This window comes from Pseudochaenichthys georgianus, chromosome 24, assembly GCF_902827115.2.
Source record: "Pseudochaenichthys georgianus chromosome 24, fPseGeo1.2, whole genome shotgun sequence".
NCBI classification, from domain to species: domain Eukaryota; kingdom Metazoa; phylum Chordata; class Actinopteri; order Perciformes; family Channichthyidae; genus Pseudochaenichthys; species Pseudochaenichthys georgianus.
The window spans coordinates 7,488,799-7,501,407 of record NC_047526.1 but is presented as its reverse complement, the minus strand read 5'-3'; the positions used below and the strand labels follow the sequence as shown (position 1 = coordinate 7,501,407).

Genomic DNA, 12,609 nt, shown 5'->3' with positions numbered 1-12,609 from the left:
GCACAGATGGCATGCAAGTGTGTGTTTGTGTACTTTGTGTGTACTGTATTTCTGTGAGACGATGCGTGGGTTACCATGGTGACACATCTTTCTGAGTCCTCCCCAACAAAGTCCTGATGTTAAGACTCAGTATGGCACTCACTGTGAAGAAAGGGAGCATAGGAATTTAGGAATGACACAAATAAAAAGAGGGGGGAACAAGAAGAGAAAGGAGGGTGCTACATGTCCTTGAAGCCTACAGTTTTTTTTTATTTAAAATAATTTGAAATGTGTTTTTGTAATATTTGGCTTTATATGATTTCATTGATTGATGTATTATGCTGAACCAGATTTAAAGCAGGAGAAGGAAAAGGGAGGACTGTGCCTCAACCAATCAGAGGAGTCGGAGCAACCCCAAATTGCTTGAAGTCTTAGGTTAAACGCGTCAGCTAAATGACTTGAAATAAAAATAATAATCAAGTTGTTAAGGATATTTTCCCTAACCTGGCATTTGTTAAAGTAGAGATCAAATTGGCTGCAGGAGAGAGTGAAGTTAAGCAGGATGTTTATGGCACTAAAGAGAAGCAGATCTCTACAAGGCAGAGCTTACCTCTCTAACCCCTAGATTCCACAGGGTCGTCTGCGCCGCGTTACGGCTGTGTTACGGCCGCGTTACGGCTGCTTTACGGCCGCGTTACGGCCGTGTTACGGCCGTGTTACGGCCGCCCTGATCCCACCAGAAGCGGCTGCGCCGCGCTGCGACTGCGCCGCGCTGCGCCGCGCTGCGACCTCCTCCTGCGTCATAACCATAGACTGTATATATAAATGGACGTAGGGTCCGTGACGTCACCCATAGGATTCTGCAGAGTTGCCGTGAAGCCTTTAGTAGGCGGAGTCGGCCACTAACGGCTCAACAGTGAGGTCAGAGTTCAACTCCCGCCTTCTCCAAATAAGGGCAAAGAGGCGGAGCCGAGGCGGGACCTGCTGCCACCCAGCTGGAAGTTCCAGAGCTAGCTGAAGCTACCAAGCTAAGCTAACATGCTCCCCATCTGCACACTGCCTTCGCATTTTACGTTTCTAAGGTAAGCGGCCATGAAACTATTCAGCAAAACTATAAATAATAATCTAAGTTATTGAGTTTTTAGCATAATACTTCAGAATCTTAAAACCCCTTAACGTTTGTATGCAATTGTGCTAAATTCAACTCTGGAATCAAGCAAATATTAATATGTTTGCATGACATTAGTTATTTATATTTTGATATCACTTAACCATACGTTTAATACATTTAAGTCAAGCTAAGGTACATGTGATGGTAGCTAATTAGTGCTCTTACCTGTGATGCCTCCTCCAAACAGCATAATAACCAGACTATCATTAAAAATAAGTACCAGTTCTAGATCCTTGACTTTAGACAAACAATTCAAAAGACCAATCTTTATTTGAATGTGCCTCTTAACCTGAGATATTAGTTATACAGTAATAGTATTGACAATCTAAAAAAACTGAGCAACTCAACAGTCAACTTTATGTTTCTTATTGTCTAAAGCATTTATTATTTTCATTTCCCCCCTCTCATATTCAGTGTGGACGGATTGAGACAGCATGGTGTCCAGAGAGCTGCAGAGACTTCAGGGAGAAACCTCCGTGTGATGGACGTCCTGTCTGTTGGTTTGGAGAGGACTGAGGGTCTTTCCTCAGCGAGGAGGACCAGGGCTGATGAAGGAGCCCATGCTGGGCAAAGCTGATACCAACTGCACAGGCCTAGTCTGTCACTTTATTTGACTAAATGTGTTTACTTATACATTTAATAGGTTTACACCTTCTGTCCATATGTGCTTTTTATTTAAAACATTTGATTAACTTTTGGTTCACATTTCAATAAATTGTATTTGTATTTGCACTCCTTTTGTCCATTATTCTTACTGAAAGTGTTAGATTACACATTCACATCTGACTGAAGATTGGCCCCATTTATTTGTGACGTTGCAAACTCTGCGGTACAAGGCACAAGTGATGTGAAGCTCATAAAGTGAGGCAAATAGAAATAATCAGCTGATGGAGTGTAGATGTGGAAATAGGTGCATTCGATCAGCTGACTGTTTTTACAATAAAAGTAGTTTCTTAGTGAATGTCCTGTACTGGTCTTAAAATCTCATAACATCAGCCTTTAATGATCCTCTTGGATGTTCTTCTGGACCCTCAGAGAAGGAGAACATGTCGTGTCTTTCAGGCATGTCCTTTCCTAACAAAAATGACAGGAAACATAAAACATATTATTGCAGAACAAGTGTGTTATTTATGAAAGCGGTGTGTTTGTGTGTTTAGGGGCTGTAGATATCATTATTTTGTAATTGTAATGTTTTTTTTTAATTTAAACAATGAGCTACAAAGACAATCAGATTATGAATGAACAGTATGAAGTTCATCAACATTGAAATATATGTTATTATCAAAATAATATTTAACTGTTATCAAAACGTAGTGCAACTGTAGAAGCTTGCTCTGTTGTCTCACTGAAAGAATAACTTTTACCACGTTTTTTACAGACAATATTGAGAGATAAATCTTTGCCTTCAATACATTACATTAGAAAGCTGACAAAGTCATATTGCTAAATATCTAAATGTAACTTTTTGCATGGAAAAACCCCTCAACTTAACTGATGTGTAGGTGATCTAGTATTTAGTATTGTTTATTGGAATGTATATCAGTGTATTTAAGTCAATACTTAATTCATTTAAACCAATATCTTTCTTGATTCTTTGTACAGTAAGAAAAAAAGAGTCGTTGTACCTGTGCTGAAGTTCACTGCTGTGAGGAGTCCAGTTCTGTCTCTCACTCTCTGGTCCAGCCTGTCTGCATCACCTGGACACCTTAAACAAACAGATATATATGTAAAGTACCATGTGTACAAACAATATAACTGATTCTCTTCTGTTGAACATGTTGGATTGTGTATTGTCCGAGTCAGGGTCCTTTTTATTTTACTGTAACTTTGGAAGTTGTGTTACCAATGCTTACTGTTTATTTGATACCCATTTGGTAATGCAATTAATAAAAACAACAAGGTTTGGGTTCGTTCTTCAGATGACTGTGACGTTAACGTGTAAGCTCGATAATGAACTCCAGCTCAACCAACCATATTGTAATATCTAAGTAATCATCTTGAAATATGACATTAATAATTGTAATATACACATATCTTATTGTGAGGTTGATTTCACATAACTACTTCGATATTAACTTGTCTACATACTTGAGCATAGCCAATTTAAATTAACCTTAGCGGTGCATACAGTTCCTCCTACATAATAAAATATCTCTAAGTTAGGCTACAAGGATGTAACCTTATTTTATCAACCTCAAACAGAAGCCGTTTGTTCAACAGTATTATCCCACTTAACACTTGTCTATTTCGTTTTAACCTTTATATATACAGTCTATGATTTTAACTTGGAGGGTACGATTACAATCGTTAGCACCGATGTAGCTACCACTAGCTTACATGCTAACCCAAGCCTTACCATTCATTACGTAGCTGATTAAAATCATTAACACATAAATAAAGCACTCGAATTTCACTTACCGCAAAACCGCATTCATGCACCGTCTGTTTTAACGGCAGAGCGAGTCACAATAGTCCGATATATAAGCATGAAGAACAAACAACCACGGCCGGCTACAGGTTGTGTTTCCTGGATGAGCTGAACAGGCAGAGTCCCTGTAGCTTCACGGAGCAGCTAGCAGAGAGACAAGAAGCTAACAGCGGCAGGCACTTGACAGAGCGGTCACTCAATGTGACCACGCCCTAATTTATGCCCAAACTTTAAGACCTAATATAAATAAAAGGGTCGCATTAGAAAACAATTCACTCTCAGATCCATAATCATGAAGGTGGAATCTAACTATATCGATAATAAAATGTATGGAGCCAGGGAGAGAAACATGTTTTTTTCTGCTGTAAAGTTGGGCATTTTAACATGGGGGTCTATGGAAATTGCTCCTTTCTGCAGCCATCGCCTATCGGCCAATATATGAACTGCAGTGTGTGACACTTCCGTATTGGCTTCACGGCTCTACCCCACAGTTTGCCGCTTGGTCATAACCCACCAGGCGTGTTTCAAAACGTTGCGGAAGCAGAGCGTTGTGTGTGCAGCCTCGCAGTTGTTGTTGATTTTGTAATATTTCCTGGACATTTGTACTTCTAGGCTACGTAGTTAAATGGTTTATGTTTGTGTCTGTTTAAATCATGTTTATTGTTGTTATTTCCTATTGTGTTGTGTTGTAGACTACAGACACAGTTAATAATAATTGTAATATTCCAGTTATAAACGAAATGAATCAAAGATGTGTTGCTGTATTTTAGTGGTAAAAAAATATGCATTCATCATCATAATTATTCTATATATATATATAATTTACAGTGCCTGTAAACCGGAGGAGAACGCTGGCATGTATTCTTGAAAGACGGTGGTGGGGGGGAGGAGAAGGAGCCGGTTTTGGGTGCACGCGGTGCACCCCCTCAACCAGCAAAGCAGACAGGGGCGGACTGGCCATTGGGAATACCGGGAGTTTCCCCGGTGGGCCGGTGCTGTGTGTGGGCCGGAGGGCCAAAAAAAAAAAAAGATTCTTTTTTTTTTTGCCTAAATCCTACCGGCCCACATTTGTAAGTCTTCCGGCCCAGCCCAGCCCAGTGGGGTGTGGCCAGGGTTGGGTTGTAACGGAATAGTACATGTAACGGTGTTACGTAATCAGAATACAAAAATCAAGTAACTGTATTCAGCTCGCGTTACATTTGAAAAACGAGTAATCTGATTACAGTTACTTTCGTAAACCTGAAGTGAATACATCCTTGGATTACTTATTGGAATTATTGGTGGAAAGATTTCCTCACAACATTTAATATTCATTACTTAGGTACAGCCGAATTATCACAGCGCACAAAACCGCGCAGATGGACCAAAAAGGGGAGCGTTGAAAAAAATGTGCGGGTCCGCTCAGTGAAACAATAACAACGTAACATGGAGGAACAAAAGTCAGCGTTTAAATTGTGTGTGTGTGTGTGTGTGTGTGTGTGTGTGTGTGTGTGTGTATAGAGGTGTGTGTGGTTAAAACACATCAGCCACACCGCTCTTTAGCCTTTCTAATGATTCTGAAGGTAAACACAGTGAAAGGCGGTGCGTGAAAGGCGGTGCGTGAAAGGCGGTGCGTGAAAGGCGGTGCGTGAAAGGCACTGCACGCTCCTCTTCTCAGAGGCTGAGTTAACCCTCCCGCTGCCTCCTGGTGCTGCTGCAGAGATTTCATGAAGTGAAGGAGGTGTTCCTTCTATAAAACAGCTGTGGGCAGCAGATACTGTGAGAGTCACAGACATGAATACATAGATCAAGGCAGACTGGTGCACACACTCTCCTGTTTTGCCAATCCGGTGCTTAAACAAATATAGCTCTACACCCCTGGCCGAAATGTCCTTAAAATGAAGTCCGAGTTCGACATTTTAATTAATGTCCTGCCAACACTGGCAGGACAGAAGGCGACATGCCCTTTCTAAGCCATGCCCTCACATCCCAAGCTGCATCCCCAAAAAGTGTATTATGTTGTTACAACAGGGTTCAGGGGGAGTGGCTGTACGGCTGTACCCGTAGGATAGAAAAGGGGGAAGTGACGTCTGACTCAGAGGTCGCGCGGCTGTGGAGAAGAACGTGTTGCCCACATTCTGTTACTGAGTGTAGGCTAGTTAGCTAGCAGGTTTATTGTTTTGGGTGCAGTCACTTTTGCCTCCACTTGCTGTTCAAATAAATGTTGAAAGAAAAAGTTAATCTGTTTACAGTTCTGTTTTATATGGGTGTTGAAGAAGAAGAAGAAGAAGAAGAAGAAGAAGAAGAAGAACTGAGGGATGAAACCCTCTTTAATGGTCACACATGCAGAGCACACAGCACACACAGTGAAATGTGTTCTCTGCTTTTAACCCATCCTAGTACCAGGAGTCTAGTACTAGGAGCAGTGGGCAGCTCTTGTACAGCGCCCGCAGAGCAATGGGAGTGAGGGGGGAAGGGGGATGTCTTGTCCCTTGCTCAAGGGCACCACGGCAGGAGGTGAACTGGGACCTCTCCAAGTAGAAGTCCATACTCCAAATAGGTCTGGTCGGGGACTGGAACCGGCGACCCTACGGCTCACAGTCCAAGCCCCTACTGATTGCCATAGATTTAGTCCCTAATTTTGCTCTCAAAATGGACCAGATTGATGCATTTAACTTCAACATTTAAAAACAAATCTTCCCGGGGGAGCATGCCCCCGGACCCCCCTAGAGGAGGTGAGGTCCACCACCTGCCCACACCCCCTGTTAAATGGTCTCACCCACATTGAGGATGCTTCCTACGCCCATGTTTTATTCCATGTGTCAAGTCAGGCGAATTGGGTCAAAATGTTATTGCATCAATGATCTGTGTGGAAATTGATGTGAGATATTGTACCAAAGAACTGTGATACATGTAAAAGGGCAGAAAGTCTTGTTGCACTTTCCAGACATTAAAAGAGGTCTGTTGAGTTCCCTGGTAATTATCAAATAGTAGCAGTTAAGTGAATACTGTTCAAGCAATACCTGTGTTTGTGTTTTATACTGATTTCTCTGTTTTGATCCTTTCATAAATGTGAGGACTAAAATGGCGAGAGACAAAGGGCTGTAAAAAATGAGTTTTATTGCAGTGGGGGAGGTCGAGGTATGCAGCACAGGGTGTGTGGTGTGGGGAGAGGAAATTCTGTTTGAGATCTCTGGCAGGCCAGGTTTTAAGGAAATCTATGTATCTTGAATAAGTATGTGTGAGTTTATACATTCCTGTGTGTTAATAGTTGAAGGAACAAAAGGTACATTTTTCCTCTCCAATATAGAGAGGTTTTTTATAGATTTCTGAAACAATGTTCCCTTTTTTGTTAGAAATAGATGAGCACAATAGTTTTTTCTTTGACTTTTTACCTGTTTATCAAAAGAGTGTTTTAAGCTATTTGTGAAGAAGGAAGATGCAGAATTAAGGGTGATTTCTGTTTGGAGTGTAAAGATTATCCCTGATAATGTTTTCTGGGTTAAACCATCGATAAGTTTTACAAATGGGGAGGGACATTTTCCTTGAGTTTTAATGGGGTGCCTTCCCAACACCTGTGGCTTTCAAAGCTGCCAGACGCTGATTTCCCTGTGAGATAGCGTTTTGGTATCTCCCCAATGAAACGCCACCCCTTCTTTACACTAGGGAAATGTTTTTCTGGTGGTTAGTTCTCTCTTCATACGCTGTCAAGACGAATAGGATGTCCGCAGTGCGTGAATAAGGGCGGGAGTACTCCACACATTGCTTATATGACTCTTTGAATTGTATAAGTAATGTATTATATTATATCGTATTGCATTATACTACTTTGTTTAATTAAAACGGATTATTGTTTAACTGGTATCCTGTTGTCTTCTAATTCCTTCCCTGTTATGATTTCAAGCAGGACTCGTCAAAACAACACGCGGTGAGGAGTTGGGTTGTAAAAACCCCCACCTCGCAACAAGTGGTGACCCGACGTTAGCGAGTGGGAGTTCACAGGGAGTCACATCAGGAGCCAGCGGACGAAGCAGTCCAGGGGGGCACCTCGAAATACTTCTGACAACTAAAAACAGAGCTCTATACAAAAACACAGGTAAGCACGGATACCCGTTACACTCGAAATCTGTGATTTGGATATATTCAAATTTTTTAGAGTTGTCAGGAATATTTCTCAGTGTCATAGACTAGATGATTAAATAATGCAATGCATATATTAGTATAGGTAGGTAACGACGGACTACTAATCTCATAAGATAGTGTACTGCATACATTAACATAGATAGGTAACGACGGACTATAATTGTGGTATAATTATGCAGTACATATAGAATAAAGTAGGTAACTTTGGACTACTCTATGATGATAAAGCAAAGGCGGAGAACCTTAAGGATGCTACACGTGAAGCGACGAGAAATGTAAGAAATGGTGAAGGGCCCCGTTGATTTTTAAAGAAATCAAGTCGGCAATTTCAGTCGGTGCGAGCCAAGTGGATTTCCTGAAAAGATATCCATCCAGGGCGAAACTGAATAATACTTCTTCAGCCTCATAGGACGCTGGAGTGTATTATATGTAATTAAATACCAAGAGGAGATACGCAAATTTCAAAAAGCCATTTTGAAACGAACGGAATCTCGTTCTCTTGTTCTGTGGGGTTATTAATCTAAGAAGCTAAACGTGACGATAAAGGATTCTGTTGACCTGGGTTTCGGCTCCATGAGGATGTCACATAGCTGAAAAGCCGTGTCGAAGCGCATTCTAAGGTCGCATTATCTGTTGAAATAAACATCGCACCAAAAAAGCTCGATAGACTGTACGGGGAATAATTTTATGTGAATAACTACTAATAAATAAGGGAGAAAAGACCAGATAAATACGCATAGTTTAAGCTGGTTGCTCTCAGAAGCATCTTTCCCCTCAAGTGAGGTGGAACTGGTGAGGTGCCGCCATCTGGTGGAGGTATTTTGTAGTACTTCTTGCATTAGTACATTCCAGTTGACCAGGCGCCTTTAATCCGAAGCGACTCACAATAAGTGCGTTAGACTAGGAAAATAAAAAATAAGAACACAGGATAATTGAAATATATATCTGGGTTAATAGAGCCAAAACATTTCAAGTACTACTCAACTGCCTTTCGGTAAGCCAGTCCGTGAATAGCATTATAAGTGCTTCTGGTAGTACTTCTTGATTAATATAATATAATATATATATATATAAATATACATCATTCAAAGTGGGGGTGTAATACTGCAGTTTTTTACACTCAAAATAGTTACACATTTGAATTAAGGGCAGGACAGTTAAATAAATACATTAACTGCGTTAGGAGTAACGACGAGTATTGTCCAATATATTAATAAATAACACTGAACACATAGCAACCTAGTCAGATAAATAAGATATAATCACCATGGAGGGACAGTTTGAAAATAAAGATTTACACGTCCCAATTCCCGGAAGTTTCCGAGAGCAATGGAGACAGACTGAGAGATTGATTCTCAGTGGACTCAAACGGGGAGACAAGAAAAAGGCTTGTGCCGACCTCGGGTTCCTCCATAAAAAAAAATGATAGAAGAAGACAGAGTGGGAGGAGATGAAGCTCTAGGAAATTTAAGCTCAGCTCTAAATGTTTATGAACGACAACTTGTAAAAAAACTGGGGGACCTAAACCAAAAAAAAAGCACGGATTAGTAAGCCGGAGGAAACTAAACAAAGATAAGGGAGAAAAGTCAGATAAAGGATTGCGAAGTCAAGCTGGCTGGAGGCGTGGGTTTGAGAAAGCCCCCACTTCACAGCTTTCCTCTGAAAAAGGAGGGAATAACATTGAAGATTAATAGATCAATGTGTCGTAGATATTTAAATAAATAAGAAACATTGCATTGTGAATTTCGTGGTATTTGTCATTTACTGAGAAGTTTACTTATATTTCAAAGGCATTGATTGCATACAGTAACGTTGAGGGAAAGTAATAATACTGTTTGCTGAGTATATGAAGCAGGTTAAAGTTTGATTCAAATTGAACATAATAGTGGATTATTCCACCTAGTGTTTTTATAATATCATTAGTAGACATTAATTGTGTTTGTAAGTTTATGAAGAAAGAGTAGAAAGTAAACGGGAGGTTGTTAAGAGAAGTAGATGTTTTGAAGAGTTCAGAGAGAGTAAAACTTGTTTCTAAATAATGTCATATTGTTTTGTGAGTAAACATGAAATAAAAATATATTTACTAGATATAACAACAACATGCTTAACTAGGTTGACAGAAAACTGCTATTAACCAGTTTCAGCAGCTACTGTCATATCTGTGTTCTACAGAGAACATATGTTGCATTTACAATTCATATTAAGGAAGTCCACAATTGATACCATTAAAGACCTTTTTTGGTTTCAAATTAAAGAAGATTTTAAAAATGAAGTAAGCAGGACTTCAACTAGACAAAAGAGATTTTACAATGTGGTTTTACTACTGTTAATGGAGTAAAGAATCTGGGTAGACTACTGCCATTGATTTGTTTTAACATTCACATGTTTCAGCATTCCTGACCATATAGACATTTTGACTCAGAGACACTTATTTTGTAACCCTTTGGGGGAGAGATTTAAATTGAGTTTATCTCCAGTTGCTGATTTATTGTGATCACACTGGAAAGTTGTGCGCCACCTTTGGGTTGTACTCTGAATCAGTGTGTTGGTGAAGAGTTGCTCACTACAGAAACAGAAGAACTGTGCATAGAACGCATCTGAGGAGGGTTTGACATTTTGCGTGTACCTCGTTGCCAAGGCAACAGTGGCGGGAAGAGGAACAGCAGTTTTGGGGGATTCCTGCTGTGCAGAGGACAACGGGTGTCTGCGGATTGTAGCACATTGATCCAGAGGTGCCTTCCCCCTCAGGACATCCCAGTGCAAGAGTTTCATTGATCCTATTGGCTACAGCTGCAGAGGACAACGCATTACTGACTGTTCACATTGTGACAAGATCTTGAGACAGGCTGGTCTCAGACGGTTCAGACTCTGAAGGAATGATGCGATGATTTGACAGCATAACTGTGCAAGAGTTTTCCAGAGGGGGGTGTACAACAATAACATTAGTGTTTGAGAGGGGAGGCTGATTGTTTAAACGATGGTCTAGAATACTGAAAAGATTAAAGTTTAATATTCTTGGTTGACAAACAAGACATCTGATTATTAGGTCACACATAATAATTTAGACATATAAACTAACTATGAGTAAAGGGATTAATGGAGTTCATATCCTAGGGAGGGTTAGTTAGGTTGCGAATACTTCGCAGGGTATTTGCTAATGTATTTTGAAGAACAAATAACAAGGACACAAGTCCAATTTTGCTTTGTTTTTAGATTAAATTGTCCGTTACCAAAACTGTTCACCTTGTGTCTAGATTTGGACTTTGATGGTAAGGGAGTATTTAGGCTTATTTTTATACATCTGACATTTTAAAATATGTTGGCTAGTCACCAGATAGACATTGGTTAAGAACTTTTCTGAAGATTGAATATTTGTTCCATTTCTACATATTCCTATTTAAAAAGTAATTTTAGAGTAAAGAGGGCTGATGCTGAAATGGGAAATAATGTGGGGCCTTCAATCACCCATTAGAAGGGTGCATATTATTGACGACCAATAGGGAGGAGGGGTCACTCGACCCACCCTGCAGTGGTTTTTAAAATCTTACTTGCAGCTTCACAGGAAGCGCACGGCACCAGATTATGAGTTTAGAGGACTAGCGGCACCACCTCCTAATGTACATTCATTTAGTTAGTAATTAACTGACATTTAGAGATGTTAAAAAGTAAAAACATACCTACCATGAGGGATGATTCCTAAGTTCAGCTACAAACCATTGATGAAATTACTTCTGTTTTTAGGTCCTTGATAAGGGAAGAAGTGATTGTTACATGTTCAGGACACCCAGGGTTCCACGCACTGTTAAAGAGGGTAACATTGTTCTTTAAATGCACCAGAATTGAAGATAAATTAATAGAATGAGTTATGGAATACATAGCAGAGCTTTACAGATCCTGATAATGTTTTGACACAAGATAATAGTGATGTACACAAGTTTCTGAATTACATTTATTAGACGTGTTGATATTGATTAGGTGTAAATGAACTGCAGTAGTAGTACAATAAGGAAGTGACATTTTTTGGCTAACACTTTTCAGGGAATTTGGGAAAACAGAGATATCTTGAACATTATAGTTGTAATTGTGAATTAATAAATGATGGCGCTCCATATATACAGATTTTTATAGACGGAGGATGCTGGCCTGAGCTGGAACATCTCTGCAGGGCACGACACGACACATGGCCAAAAAGACCAACTGACCTTTGACCCTGACCGACAGGGTAACTTGGGAAGGCACTCTCAATGACTGACTCTGAGGTGTACCTGACCAAAACCTGACTTTACAACCTGACAATGTGAGTGTGAGTGAGTGTATGTCAGCACCTGATCAGTGCTACTGCATGATTTAAAACGATGACTAATCAAGCATGTTTTGGACTAACACATTATTTTTGTGTGATAATAATGTGTGAAATGAGAGGTTTCCTAACATTGCACAAAAGGGGAAACCGTTTCTAACCTACTTGATATTTCACTCCCACAGGAGGTGGCGGTTTGCAGAATGTGAAACTCAAACTATGACATTTGGAATTCTGTTTCTTTTAGGACTGAATGATGGAGAGAAACACTCTCAAGTGTTTACTGTGGGAAATGATGGATGTACATTTGGAAAAATGTTTGGTATTGTCTTATAATCCATTATGACCTGAAGGTTTTCTTCCCATGCAGGATTTTGTTTACACATGAGAAAATGTGTAAAAAAGGGGGAGTGTAAACTTCACAATGTACATTTTTTTTAATTTAGGGACTGAAAGGAACCGGCTGCCCAACTCCATGGTTCAATCTGACCATTGATTGACAGTTTTAGAATTGACCTGCTCCATATTTGGGGATAACACACTGTTTGATGAATGTTGACATGTCTCTAATATTGATTGAGTTATAGCAGGTAACACAGATAGAGAATC

The 12,609-nt window shown here is 40.0% G+C and overlaps 1 long non-coding RNA gene across 1 annotated transcript; it reads right to left on the bottom strand.

Annotated features, from left to right (window-relative positions):
* Positions 1-1,434: 1,434 nt before the first annotated feature.
* Positions 1,435-3,666, bottom strand: LOC139433084 (uncharacterized). Its single transcript, XR_011642645.1, has 3 exons — positions 3,569-3,666; positions 2,776-2,855; positions 1,435-2,224 (listed from the first exon to the last, which is right to left on the bottom strand). It is a non-coding gene; the product is annotated as an uncharacterized lncRNA (long non-coding RNA).
* Positions 3,667-12,609: the final 8,943 nt, after the last annotated feature.